The sequence below is a fragment of the Phaethon aethereus genome, assembly GCF_964289735.1.
Source record: "Phaethon aethereus genome assembly, chromosome: 14".
NCBI classification, from domain to species: domain Eukaryota; kingdom Metazoa; phylum Chordata; class Aves; order Phaethontiformes; family Phaethontidae; genus Phaethon; species Phaethon aethereus.
The window spans coordinates 11026567-11039664 of NC_138590.1; positions in this window are offsets into that span (position 1 = coordinate 11026567).

Sequence of the window (13098 nt, forward strand, 5' to 3'; positions counted from 1 at the left end):
GCCGACACAACTGACCCCAAATCTACTATGACATGTTTTGGTCTTTCCTCCTAGGTCATGCCCTTCCTTCACTCCATTGCATCTTTCCTGGACCCTCTCCAGCAGATGTATATTTTTGTGAGACGTCGTGCCCCAAGCTGAACGCAGCACTCTGCCTTTGCAGGATTACTTCGGTTCAGAGGTCTCGGGGTGGTGCTGAGCCTTTTCCACCGCCAAAGAATATTATTTGCTCCAGTCCAGCTTCTGATTAACATCCAAGATCCCTTTCTGAAGAACTGCTACTCATGCCCACATCCAGAACCTTGCAGTGCTCCCTACCGCATCGCATCCTGCTGTTTGCTGAGCATGTCCCGTTTAACACCGACTGTTTCAGTCCGAGGACCCTCCCCAGCTCCTGCTCAAGTCTGAATCCTAAGCAAAACAACGGCAGGCTCACACACTTTTTTAAGAGCTGGTCGTTGTGCTTCAGGAAAATACCGTCCCAGCAGAGTTATACTGTGGGTGTCATCCATGCGCTGTCAGTGGGAGGAGGGGGTGGAGGCGAGCGCTGTTTTGTTAACGTCTACTGAAAGCGGTGGCGATAACAAAATTTGACTAGACTGGTACAATATACGGACGAAGAGAATAATCAGGAATGGCATAAGCTGCATTAGATCAGCTTGCAGATGATTTGAATTTCCTTGGCTATAGGTCTTAACGATGGTAACATTTTTAGAGTTTTTTGTGCTGTTCAGCTGCAAAAGGCAATGCGATTTTCATCCAGGACACTTGGGAACAACTATTAAACAGCATAATCCACTTAATACGTGTTGGTCAAAAGGGCATAATTATCGACAACTGGACCACGGGTAAAATCCCCATTAGCAAGTTCCACACGTCAATGGATGACCACTCTGGTTGAATGAAAGCTGATAATGGTATTGTGTGCGCTCAGAGGCCGACGTATTTAAACAAAGCTCTCTGGCTGTAAGGTTAGAGTAGAGTTCTGCATGTTGAAACAACTGATAATTGCATTGACATAGTGGATACCCTATTTTTAGATGAATCGGTGAGGTCTTCCAGCCCTAGAGTTATTGCCCTAGATAATGGCCAAGAGAGAAAGAACAAGGGCTGTCTTGTGTAAAACGCAGTGCACATACGTTACCATGCTATGATGGTTTCTACCATTCTGCCATTGCGTTTATTGGTATGACTTTGAACTCTTTAACCTTGCCACAGTTCATGAAAATACTTCTCTGAAAATAAATATTGAAAATATACGTGGATACACCACGCAAAGGTGCACTTCTCTGACAGCAGCAGCACTGATGGTCTCCAGCACTCATTTGTTTCCACTTCCTGTAATAGCTCATACAGTGGCACAGAGCCTTTGAATTTTGTGTGTAGAAGGGTGATACTTGGGGGAAATTTAGATAATCAGTATGTCCTCTTTATTTCTATTAGGTGACCAACAGTACTGGTTTGGTCTTAGCCCAGCTCCCATGAATACTGTGCACTGAGGTAGCACAGGGTTTGTGATAATACCTTCTGTATAGACTAGAGCTTAGGTATGTCACATAAATCACAGATAACAAAAATGAGCTGCTAAAAGTGGTGGTGATAGTGAAGTTTTTCTGTATTTTCACACCGACTGACTTGGTTGAGTGTTTTTGCATGGTTTGGTTACTGAGAAACTTGTTTTGTCATGATTTTGTTTTGCTAGGACTATTTTAAGGGAAGTAATATGAGAAAAATATTTAAAATAACAGAGGGAAAAATGAAATTGTATGGAATCAGTATATTAATACCCAGCCACAGTCGTAGGAGTCTGTTAGTTGTCAATTAGTTAGCATCACTAAACAAGTGACATCTGACCAAAAAAAGGAATTCCAAGTTTGCGAGATCTGAAATGCTTTGTTCACGGTGCTCAAGATTAAAGCATCAGAGAGTGCTGCAGGGTAAATGTCTAAGTACTTGTGCAGCCGAGTGGATAAAAACCCTATAAAGCTGATAATTTTCTTGGTAATCTTTTTGAAAATTTTTATCAGTTTGTTCCAGATCTTTATTATGAACCAGAAAATAACCTGACATTCACAATGTTGCCTATTCCAAAATGGATTTATCTGAAAATTTATGAAGGTAGTCAGGTCACAGCTTATATTTTTATGTACTTTCTTTAGATTAAAATAATTATTATCAACTGAAATGGGTTTGTCCCATTTAAGAATGGCATAAGCTATAGGGTTCACCTGAAAACTACAGAGAAAGAAACATAGGAAAAAAGTAAACAGACGCCCTTAGAAACTGCAGCTACAGCTTCCTTTTTTAAAGACGTGTCGGGTTTGCGTGGCAAGGTTTTGGTAGCGGTGGGGGTCGAAGGGGCGGCTTCTGCGAGAAGCTGCTAGAAGCTTCCGCCGTGGCCGGTAGAGCCGGCCGGCGCTTTGCTGCCTTCGCGTTCCTCCGGCTCCATCCTCAGCCTCGGAGCGCGCCCGCCGGGCGGCACCGCGGGGCCGCCTCGCCCGGAGAGGCAGGCGCAGGTGATCAAAAGCCAGTGGTATCGTTCTTGACCCTTGGTGTATTTAAAAAAGGAAACCACAAATGGTGTATAATTAGAGATGTTGTTTTTAAGATTCCAAATTCTGTAATTCTTTCTCAGGGACTTTGCTCAAATTAATCTTGCTATCTCTCTGTCTAGAGATTAGGAGCAAAGTTGCATTTAAAAATACTAACTGCACACCTTGGGATCTAAGCAGCAAAGAAGAAAATAAACTAAAGAGCTCTTAGATAGAAATACACAGCAGGGAAAATTTCCTTTTTCCTTTTCCACTCACCTAACTCCGTCACAAACATGCAGGTTCTGACATACAGTTACTTAAAAAAAAAAAAAAAATTAATTCAACATTTATTACCACTGATGAAAATTCATGGCAGTGATTCTTCTTGATGTTCTCTACTGATCCTATATCATTGCATCATAATGAATACAAATTATTCAAAAGCCCATCCAGACCTTGAAAAGTATGAATAAAGGAAGGGGATGAATAGATCTCCAGGAAAAAAATAACCAAGGTGCAATTCCCATTAGACCCATTAATTCCTACAGAGCTTTTTAACCAAAATAAGGTCAAAGCAATATACTGATGTCAGAGTAGAAGTATTTCTTCTGAGATAAATATTACACAAAACCAGGTAAATCTGCTAACTATGACTGATTTACTCTTTTCAGTTTTGTAATCACTTGAGATTAAACCTCTGATTTACGGCACCGTGCTGCTGAGAGTGAGAGTTTCTTCATACTTTTAATGGAAGTTGTACAACCCACTTCAGAGCTGCGATGCCGAAATGGAAAAGGTATAAAACAAACTGGGTAGATAAACTCGCACGTAACCAGCACAGGAAAAATAGCTCGAATGGGTTTTCATCCAGGCTGAACAAATCTGCAGCTGAGGAGCGCTGGGCTCGGTGCCCGTGCGGGAGCTCTCTGCCCGGGAGGCAGAGCTGCAGACGTGGGGCAGGCACCGCTAAGCCAAGGAACCAAGCCTTGCACTGCCAGCTTAGCCCCCTCGGACACGAAGAGGTAACCCCGCTCTGCGAAAGGCAGCTCCCGATAGCCTAAGAGGAGGAAAACCACAGGCAAGGGAAGAAGATAAAAGCAGCCATCAGTGAGGGATTTCCCATCCTGCGTTGAAGTAAATGCCCCTCTGTCGTGAGCGTGTGGGGAAGGTTCACGTGTCCCAACATGGAAGGGTACAGGACAGAATTATAAGAAGCCACTTATCCCCTTTCTGTCTATGCTTCATAAATTCGCAGGGTTGTTTATGAGCTGTTTTTCTCATTGTAAGAATATTTAATGGGCCAAATGCATCCTTTCTGTACATTTGGCTCATCGTACCTTAAAAACAAGAACAGGTCTCATTGGCTTGGAAACAGATACGAGGAAACTGCAGCTGACGATATGGACCACTGCAGAGGAAAAACCTTCTCAAATTCTCTACCGATCTCCTCCTCTTCTTTCTCTTTTTCTTTGCTGTGGACACTCACTAGTTCCAGAAAAAAACACTTGTAGCTGCACAGATTAGAGAGTATCACCCTGATATCTTGTCCCATTGGTTTGTATTGGAAAAATTTGGCTTCAGGGGCAGGAATGTGTGAGCAAGTAAAGTTGCACCCATAGATGAAAAGAAAATGACCTCTTGTTCCCATATTGTGGATTCAGTAGAAGATCCTTCTCAGCTACAATGTGCAATCTTATTTCCACCAATTTGCTCCAGTAATTCCAAATGGATGCAAGCTTTTTGCTAAGTCGTAAGTAATTTTAGGAAAGGGGTATGGAAGCAGTTGCAGGGAGAGGAGAAGAAACCTTTATAAGTGGAACAAAATTACCCTTTCAAGAAACTCCAGAAGAGCATCTGACATTTGACTGGACTTCTTAAGGTTGATTAATGTGTGTTTAGGACAAAGAAGCAGTTCCATCAACCAACATCAATCGACATTGACTGACATACCCAGATTCAGGGTTCTTCAGTGTCCTATTGCAAACGTAGACTGCTCGTTGGAAGGTAATGGCAAACCAAGAATGGAATAAATGAAATCACAGCATCATGCAGTGGCTAAGGGAGACTGGAGGAATGGGCACATGGAGGACACTAACATGGTGTTATTACCCCCACGCATGATTTCAGTGAGACCACTGTTGGAAGATAATCTATTGCCAGTGTCCACAGTTTTAAGATGTTGACACTCTGGGAGTGCGTCTGCAAAAAAGCTACTCATGATTTGTAATTCTGCCTTTTAGTATGAGGTTAAAGTGGAACAGAGGCAAGAAAGAGGTTGTTTGATCATCATTTCAAACAGATTTTTGAGGGCAACTAGGACCTAATTACCTGGCACACAGCAGAATCATAGATGAGCAACTCAGTTCTTCAGCCAAAGGACATATGCCTTGTTCCCAAGCTGTTTGGAAATGGGTTGGTCCTGCTCTGCTGCTGGGTAGCCTGCTCCTGACCTCCTAGAGGTTGTGATGCCAAGATATGCTTCCCAACATAATCCTTAAGCATTACATAAAAAAAAAGATACCTGGTAGTAGGGACCTAATATGGCAAGAAAGAGGAAGAATGAAGTCCAGTCTGGAAGCTGAAACCAGGCAAGTTCACATGATACTTAAGATAAAAAATGTGCATCACTGAGCAGATTACACCTTACCTAGCAAGCTCCTGTAAGAATTAAGATTGACTCAGTAAACACAAAGCACATGGCTACATCATGCAGGGGATCCTGGTGGTCTCAGAATTTAAAATCTCTGTCAGCGAGGACTGTGCTTCAGAAAGGGGCATTTCTAGAGAAAAAAAATTGCGATTTCCATCCTCTTCTGTAGGTCTGAGGGAGGCTTGCTTCACTTAACATCTTCTCCCTGATATCTCTTTAAATAGTGTTGTGAATCTGTTTGACTCCTTTTTAGCTGGGATGTCTACACAGTGCTGTATGAGTGTGGCCAGTCGTCAGGGACCGCTTTCACTGCCAGAGCAGTGGGTGCTTGTCCAAGAAAACAGCCTTCTCCACAACCTGCCACCTCCCACGGGGCGAGAGAGGGGTGAGAGTAACATTAGGGCAATTAAGCAGCTAATAGCTGAACGCCCGTCCTCTTCTGTCCAGGGAGCCCAGCAGATATTGTACAAAGTCCTCAATTAAAATAATTTGAGTTAGTCCTGAAAATAGGACGTTAATTTCCATTAAGAGTATCTTGAAGAAAACAAAAGAGGAGCTGAAACTTTTATCATGAGACTTCATCTGAGAGATGCTGGTAGGAATGATGCTACATACGATCCTGTAGGACACTTAAAATTGTCCTAAATTGTTCCTGAAGTGCAAAAGAGACACGCTTTACATTTTAGACTGCTTTTTCCCCTTCCATTTTTTCTTAAATAAACCACTTGCTTTTAGTGGTGATATTTATTGTTGCCACTATGGCACTAAGCAATAGAATAACACTGTGATGATATTTCACTGAGAGGCTCCTAGCTAAGGCAAGAAACTCTGGAAAAGCCCCCAAAGCCATTAATGTACAAGTGGTGTTGCTACAGTTGCCTGTAAAAATGAAGGATTGTCTTAATTTCTCAGTGTTTATTTTACAAATGTCTACCAAGACAGAGAGTAGATTGGTTTGAATTTGAGAATATGCAAAGCTAACTTTCAGCAACTCTGTTCAGAGTGAGTTAGCTGATACCATTTAATTTCATCTCCATCTGCCTTCTGAAGAGTTTGGCATGTGTTTCTGAATACCCATCTGTGTCTGTGGGCTGGGTCAAATGATTGTACTCACAGACGTCATTTGGGATTCTTCTGGTTTCGGGCATTCATGAAAACCAACGATTCATTGGCACGTCGTTCTTTAGTCATTCTGGACTCTTCCCACATTGTGCTTGTCAGCTACGATATTTCTCTTCAACCTTTGTCCCAGGCTGGTTTGTGCAGTTGTTCATGCTACTGAGAGTATAAAGCCAAGTCTCAGAATCATGGAACGTAACCTCGGTAGGGTATGGGTAGGCAAAAAAAAATATATTTACAACTCAAAATCTGATGCAAAACACAAATCCGGTTTCAAGTTGAGAGTCCAAGAGTTCCAAGAATTTGTTTGGAGTCCTATGCACACTGCCATGAAAAGTGTGTTAGTAACAACACAAATCATGGATGCCTGTCAGTGCAGACTTCCAAAGTCACAAGGAATACTACTGCATTTTAAGGAGGCTGTGGGGTAGGACAAGCTTGAAGAGAAGCTTTGGGTTTAGGAGAGAATCCAGCTATGGTGTCTGCTGGAATATGTGGTTACACCTGTGCAAATAGCAGTGATTGCCTGAAATGTTTCCCCGCAGATTCCTGCCGGGGTTTTGGCTGGGGCCTCACACTCCGCCAGGGAAGGCTTTGCAAAATCATAGCAACATTCGAATTTTTCTGGGACCTTCCAGGAAGTCTCCGAGCACTGATTTATTTCCACAGTGTTATAGACACTTTCTCCACACTTCTCAGTAGCCACCCTGCTTGACCAGTTAAAGGCCAAAAGGCTAGAATTGTGCTGTCTTCTCTTCCTGGTCATTTGTGTCTATTCTTTTTTCGGTGAAGCTAACCATTGTTCCCTTAACTCAGAAAAGTTCAGGTCCCGCAGTAATTCCTAGAAGTTGCTAGGAAAACATCGGCCAAAAGCCCGTCTTTTGGCATTTCAATGTGTGCCGAGGCTGAGGACAAAAGCCTTGTGTTTTCATGGGTCCTATTTTACAGGCTGTGGTGCTCCATATTCCTTTGTTCCTGAACAAGTATTCCCAACTTGCTATACTGTCGTTTCTTTTCTTTAAGAAACCTGATCACAAAGGGTGTTTTATAAATGTAAACCCGACAGTGCTGCTCAGCAGACCCAGGGGCTTGGGGAGTGCTGGTGCCATGCTGAAATGTAAAGAAAGGACCAGCTAAAAAATCAACTCGCTGATTTAACGCTAGAGCACAGGAAAGTGAGCACTGCAGAGAAGACTTCTTTTCTTCAAGGTCTTTAGCATAAATTAACTTGAAAACAAAAAGCTGCTGCAAAGATTTCTGCTGCAAAAGCTTTCAGCCTTGCATCCTTTTTGTCGTAACGGCTGAGCAGATTTTTCATCCTCAGAATGAGTGCGGTCACCCTAATCTTTGACAAAAGCAGACATTTCACCTTATTTTGATGAAATGAAGAGAAATAAAGATGGTGATAAATATTTTCCTTCCCCCATAATAATCAAGGCTTAATAGCTTCCTCTTACCTTGAAAGAAAACACTGTACCCTCTTCATCAAACCCTTATGAAGAGGAATGTCTAAGACCTTTTGTTGGAGCATCTGCTTAGTGTCTTCACTGTCTCTGTCCTCATGACAAGGGGCACAGGCTAATGCATGACTGCAGCACCGTTTGACTCCAGCACTGTCAGTCCCTCCTAACTCTTCTGTTTCAACCCAACGCTTCAAAAAGAAAGTACAGCAGGTTGTTCTGCCGTTTGCGGCTCAGACCACACAGCATCCGCTGAGCAGTGACCCGTACACAGCAATTCTCACGCCTGGTTTTCTCCTGCGTTCGAGAACCTAAATTTAGCATTCTTCGCAATGCATTTGGCTCACAGCAGACCTCAGCTGCAAGGGTCTCTGCATTGGCTATTCTCGCAGCATCCTTTACCTAATGAACTTGCAAAGCAGTGAAGCACGGCTGCTGCGAGCTGCCCCGGAAGGCTCCCGCGGGCTTGCTCGGCGAGGCTGCCTTCACAGCGGCAGCAAATGACTTCCTACTTGCATCCACACGCACGAAAACATATTCTGCTAACAATCCACTGCAAAGCTTTTTCCAGTAGCCACGCACAGCGCTGGCTTTGGGAGAATTTGCACTGCAGGCTCCAAAGCAGTTAGTCTGCAGTTTTCCCTTTCTCCGCCTCGCTCTTTTTTCCCCCTTATTTTCCCTTACACTTTTTTTCAGAACACTGACTTTCCAGCTCCAGGCAAAACAGCCGCTGCTATTTTTCTTTTGATTTTCAAGGATCACCTCAAGTGAAACTTTGTGGCATTTTAACAAGAAGAGCGTTTATCTGTGCTATTTCTATAAACCTCCTCCATTAACCCCTGGATTTCTGTTTGAATTAAAAACTAGATCGCCAAGAGTGTGACGGTACCCTCCTCTCGCTCCCGCCTCCCCCGCCCCGTTTTGTAGCAAAAAGATGTTGCTTAGTCGTGTTTGAATTACACCATGGCAGCTTACTACAGAAAGAGTTATCATGCCGTCATTCAGGACGGGTATATCACCCTTTGAATATTGAATATTGAGTTAGAATAACTACACGTAACTATAAATGCCTGGAATGCCACTAACAGTCCGTAATTACCAACTTTATGGATATGTTTTCCTAACCACTTCTAAAGAATGCGAGTCCCTTATTATAGCGTGAAATCTTATTCTTGTAGGCCACAGCATCTTGGACCTCAAAAGATGTGGAATCTGGCCCAGCAAATTTTAATGTACTACTTCTTTTCCTCACTTAATCCTTGCCGATGTTCCAAAAGTGGTTCCTGGATTCCCATGGGACTGCAAGCTGCCAGTTAAAAACCCTGTAATAAGCTAACCACGTTTCACGTTTAAGTCTTCTCACAACAATCACTGTACTATTCCCAGGCCAATATAAATTATTACGACCTCAGCATCAGACTTGCCTGTCAAGATGCTGTTTCAATACAACCCAAATGTTCCACCATACAAAGGATCACTTCTTTTTCTATAACCAGCCAGGCTGTTAAGGGGAAAAAACCCCACTTGTCGATCAACGTAATAACTTTTTATTAATCATGTGAAACAATTATTTCTTCTAGCTAGCCTCTGCTAGGAACATGGGCTTAAAACTTCCCTGGTTGCATTTCTGCCGGTCCAAACTTACGATATTGCCGGGTGGAGAGTATAACATAAGCTTGTCACAGGTGACTGCTGCTCAGTTTATGCCTGTCAGTGCTCTTCCCGCGCATAGATTGAGCGGGGACGTTTTTAATGCTGCCGTGGCTCAGGCCGGGTGAGCGGTACCTACCGCTGCCCACGGCCGGGCTGCCTGAGACGGCGATTCCCCCTTTGATTTAGAATTTCTCAGGCAGGTCTTGCTCCTGAGCTCTCTGAGCGGAGCTGGTGCAAGCCATGCGCGCTGAGGCATTCTGCCTCAAGAGTTACTGGCCAGTCAGGCACTAGGCTAAAGCGAAATTAAAGCACTTCTTTTCTGGTTTGTTTTGGCCAAGCAGATTGGCCAAGCTAATACATTTCTGTAAACACTAGAGATGAGATGGGGCCTGTGAAAAATACTCTGTCTTCCACTAGCACAATGAGAATAAGTTAGGACAAATTACAACAGCAATAAACAACAGAAATACACCAGAAATCCCAGTAATGTCTTCTGGAAAGTATTTTTTAATCTAGGGACTCCATAAAATTATATCCTCAGCACACATGCTCATCAGAACCGGCCAAATTCATTTCATGCAGCAAAATTCAGTGGGCAATTTTGGTCCAGTCACTTCAGAACATCCTGCACAGTGTTACACTATAAAGAGGTCATTTAAAGTGATGCGGAAAATTAATTAGAGCCACCCTAACAATTTTGCATCTTTAAATTTGGTAGGAGTTCTTTGCAAAACATCTGTGCTCCCCTCCCAGTTAATTGCAAGCACAGAGTCAAAAAACACAAGCATGATGTTTGATGCCTCCTCCCAGAGACCTATTTACACCCGCTAATGCAAACACAGCTTTGCTGCAAAACTTGCCAACACTCTGGGCTTTTTACACCACCTGATTTCTGCTTGCTGGCCATTACAGAAACATCGTGATTGAAACCGCCAGTCAAGTACGTATTAAAGCCCCGGATGCCTCATCAAGTAAATTGCATCGTTGTGACATAAACTGTCAAACTGGTTAAGGCTTGTGCTCTTTCCTGAGCTCAAGAGAAAGAGATTCGAAAGGACCTGACTATGTGAGGGATGGCTGCAATGTCTGTCTTAATTTTGCAAACCTCTCAATGGTTTTGAAGTATGCAGTTACCCTTTTTACGTCACAGAGTTCAGCTCCGTGCGCGGCTGCCCAGGACCGCTGCTCGTCTGGTTGCAGATTTCCCTTGGGCTACTGAGCTGACCAGAAAAGCCCGATGGACAATCTAGCCTTGCGCCATGCGGAGGGCTCGCGGCTTGCCAGCTGCTGCAGGTGCAAATGGAGGAACTCCGAGCATGCAGAACACTTATTTTACCAAAAATGTGCTGCCTCATAGAGTAAATGTCATTGAAGCGGGGTTTTTCTCCTGTTTTGTGTGGATTTTAACTAGTTTCTAGTTGCGTACCAGACTTTAAAAAGTCTTCTACGTGTAGAGACATAAAAAATAAGAATTTCTCACTTTCAGATAAAAAGGAAGGAGAGCAGATAAGTGCAGTGACCTTTTCAAGCTGTGGGGTTTTTTCTCACAGAGAAGATAAAACGTCACTGGTATTCTCATGGGGCTATTTATTTTAGTATGTGAGAGGACATCCTTTTTCAATGCATTGCCAAATATGCATGGCAATGACATCATCTGACATATCCGAGCAGGAAATAATGCTAATAAAGGTGGAAAAGCTGAGTCAAAGTGAGTGTGATAGTCTCGAAGGCAGAGATCTGCAGACCTCATACAGTTGCTGGATGCTTTTGCAGAGCTGATGACTGGTCTCACTTGCTATTTAATCTGCTCCCCCTGAACTCTTGGCAACTGCTATGCTGTTGTCTGCGTAGATGCACTGACGTTTCTGAGCAAGGTTTATTCATCATTGCAAAAAGGTACATCACCTCAAGTTCTCTGCCGTTATTCATTGGCAGTTTTTTCTAACCCGTCTGCAAAAACCTACTCAGTTACACACCTGAGTGTGTATTTGTGTGTATCTGGGAGGAGTTCTTTATAAAAGCACAGTTTTACATGAAAAAACCCCACAGATGATTAGCCAAGAGGACATGAGGCAAAACAAAGGAATGATTTCTTCAGCACTATGACCTACAAGAGTCCATGTCTTGATTCTGTCAGCTTTCCCAGCATGTTGAACCCATTGTACAGAGAAGAGAATGGATTTGAGTTCCTCTATTAGTTTTCTTCACTTTATAGGCAGAATGATAGATAATGCCCTTGTCCTTTGATAGCTCCATTAAAAATCAAAGCTGTCAGTCACCAGCAATCCTATATCATGCTTCCAGTTACCATTTCACACTGTTATGGGAGCCATGAAATGAGATATTAGTACAGACAGACCCATTTACATGCTGTAGTAATAATAAAGATTATCTGTAATAATATTTTGTGATGATACGACGTTATTATAAAGTACCTCATAAATAAAGCAAAAATTACATGAAAGTCAGAGTAATTTATATGCATTTATCCCTGGAGGTAAACGCCTGTGAAACGCCGGTAGCAAACCACGCATCTGAGGAGCTTTAATTTCTGCGGCACTAATGGCGTCGCAGAAGAGAGACTTTTGATGAAGAGCCACCATCAAGAGCGTGCACGGTGACCGCGCACGGGGCCTGGGACACCGGGCACGCTGGGCTGCTGCGCTTTGGGAAGAAGAGCAGGAGAGCAGGAGCCGGGGACCGGGCATGTGCGGGGCTCCGGGAGGCTGCGCCGGGGTGAGGGAGATTGGGCAAGGGCACCAAGAAGCGCCCGCTTCGAACCCGCGGGCGACGGCTGCAAGTCAGAGAGGCTCTGGGGCGGGAGCGGCGCGACCAGCCTTGCCCCATCCCTCGCTCCCCTCCACGGGCGCAGCTCCCTGCGCAAAGCCGCGCCCGCGCGTCCCCCGGCGGGGGCGCGGCGCCGCTGTAGGGGGCGCCCTTTCAAGGCTGCGCAGCTCCGGGCAGCGCCCGCTCCCGCGAGCAGCCTGTTCAGCGCCGGGGGCAGCGGGGGTGGCGGCTGCCCCCTCCACCCGTGGCGAGTGGGGCTTTTCGTACTAGCAGCAATCGCTCTACCGACATTGATAACGCTGTGTTCGCCGGCTCCCCAGCGTTTGTTTTCATCTTGCTGTTACCGTCCCCTAACTATAAGCCGTCTATCAACATTTCTCCTGCATGATCTGCCTCAGGGGAAAAACAGAGAAGAACGGCAGTAAGAAATTGCTCTCAAAATTAAACAGAAATGAAAAAAAAATTAAGTGTATTTGAAAAGAAGATACTTTAGCTTTCCTTTGCAAGAATTAGAATTTGTTCTTGCAGTGTGGTGTTCCTCCGCAATTACTTTTCAGACCTTCCATCACAGGGTGGGTGAGAAGCAGGAATGCAAAAATGAGATGAGCTTAATTAAAACTGCTTGGTTTATCTCATTTCTTTTAAAGGGCAAAACAGCTACCCTCATTGAAAAATTTAAATGTATAGCAGGCAGTTTTCTTATTCTATTAAACAGAACTATAGTTCTAGAAATCTTAATTTTTTTCTTTCGTTATCCTTTATTTTTAACCTTTTGCTCTGCATAACAGTTTCTCTGGTCAGCTGTAACAAAAAGAAAAAGCAGCCTTACAATCCAACCTGTGAAACAAAGAAATGATTATTTAGTAAAACAACTTCACTGAACACTGAGATTTTG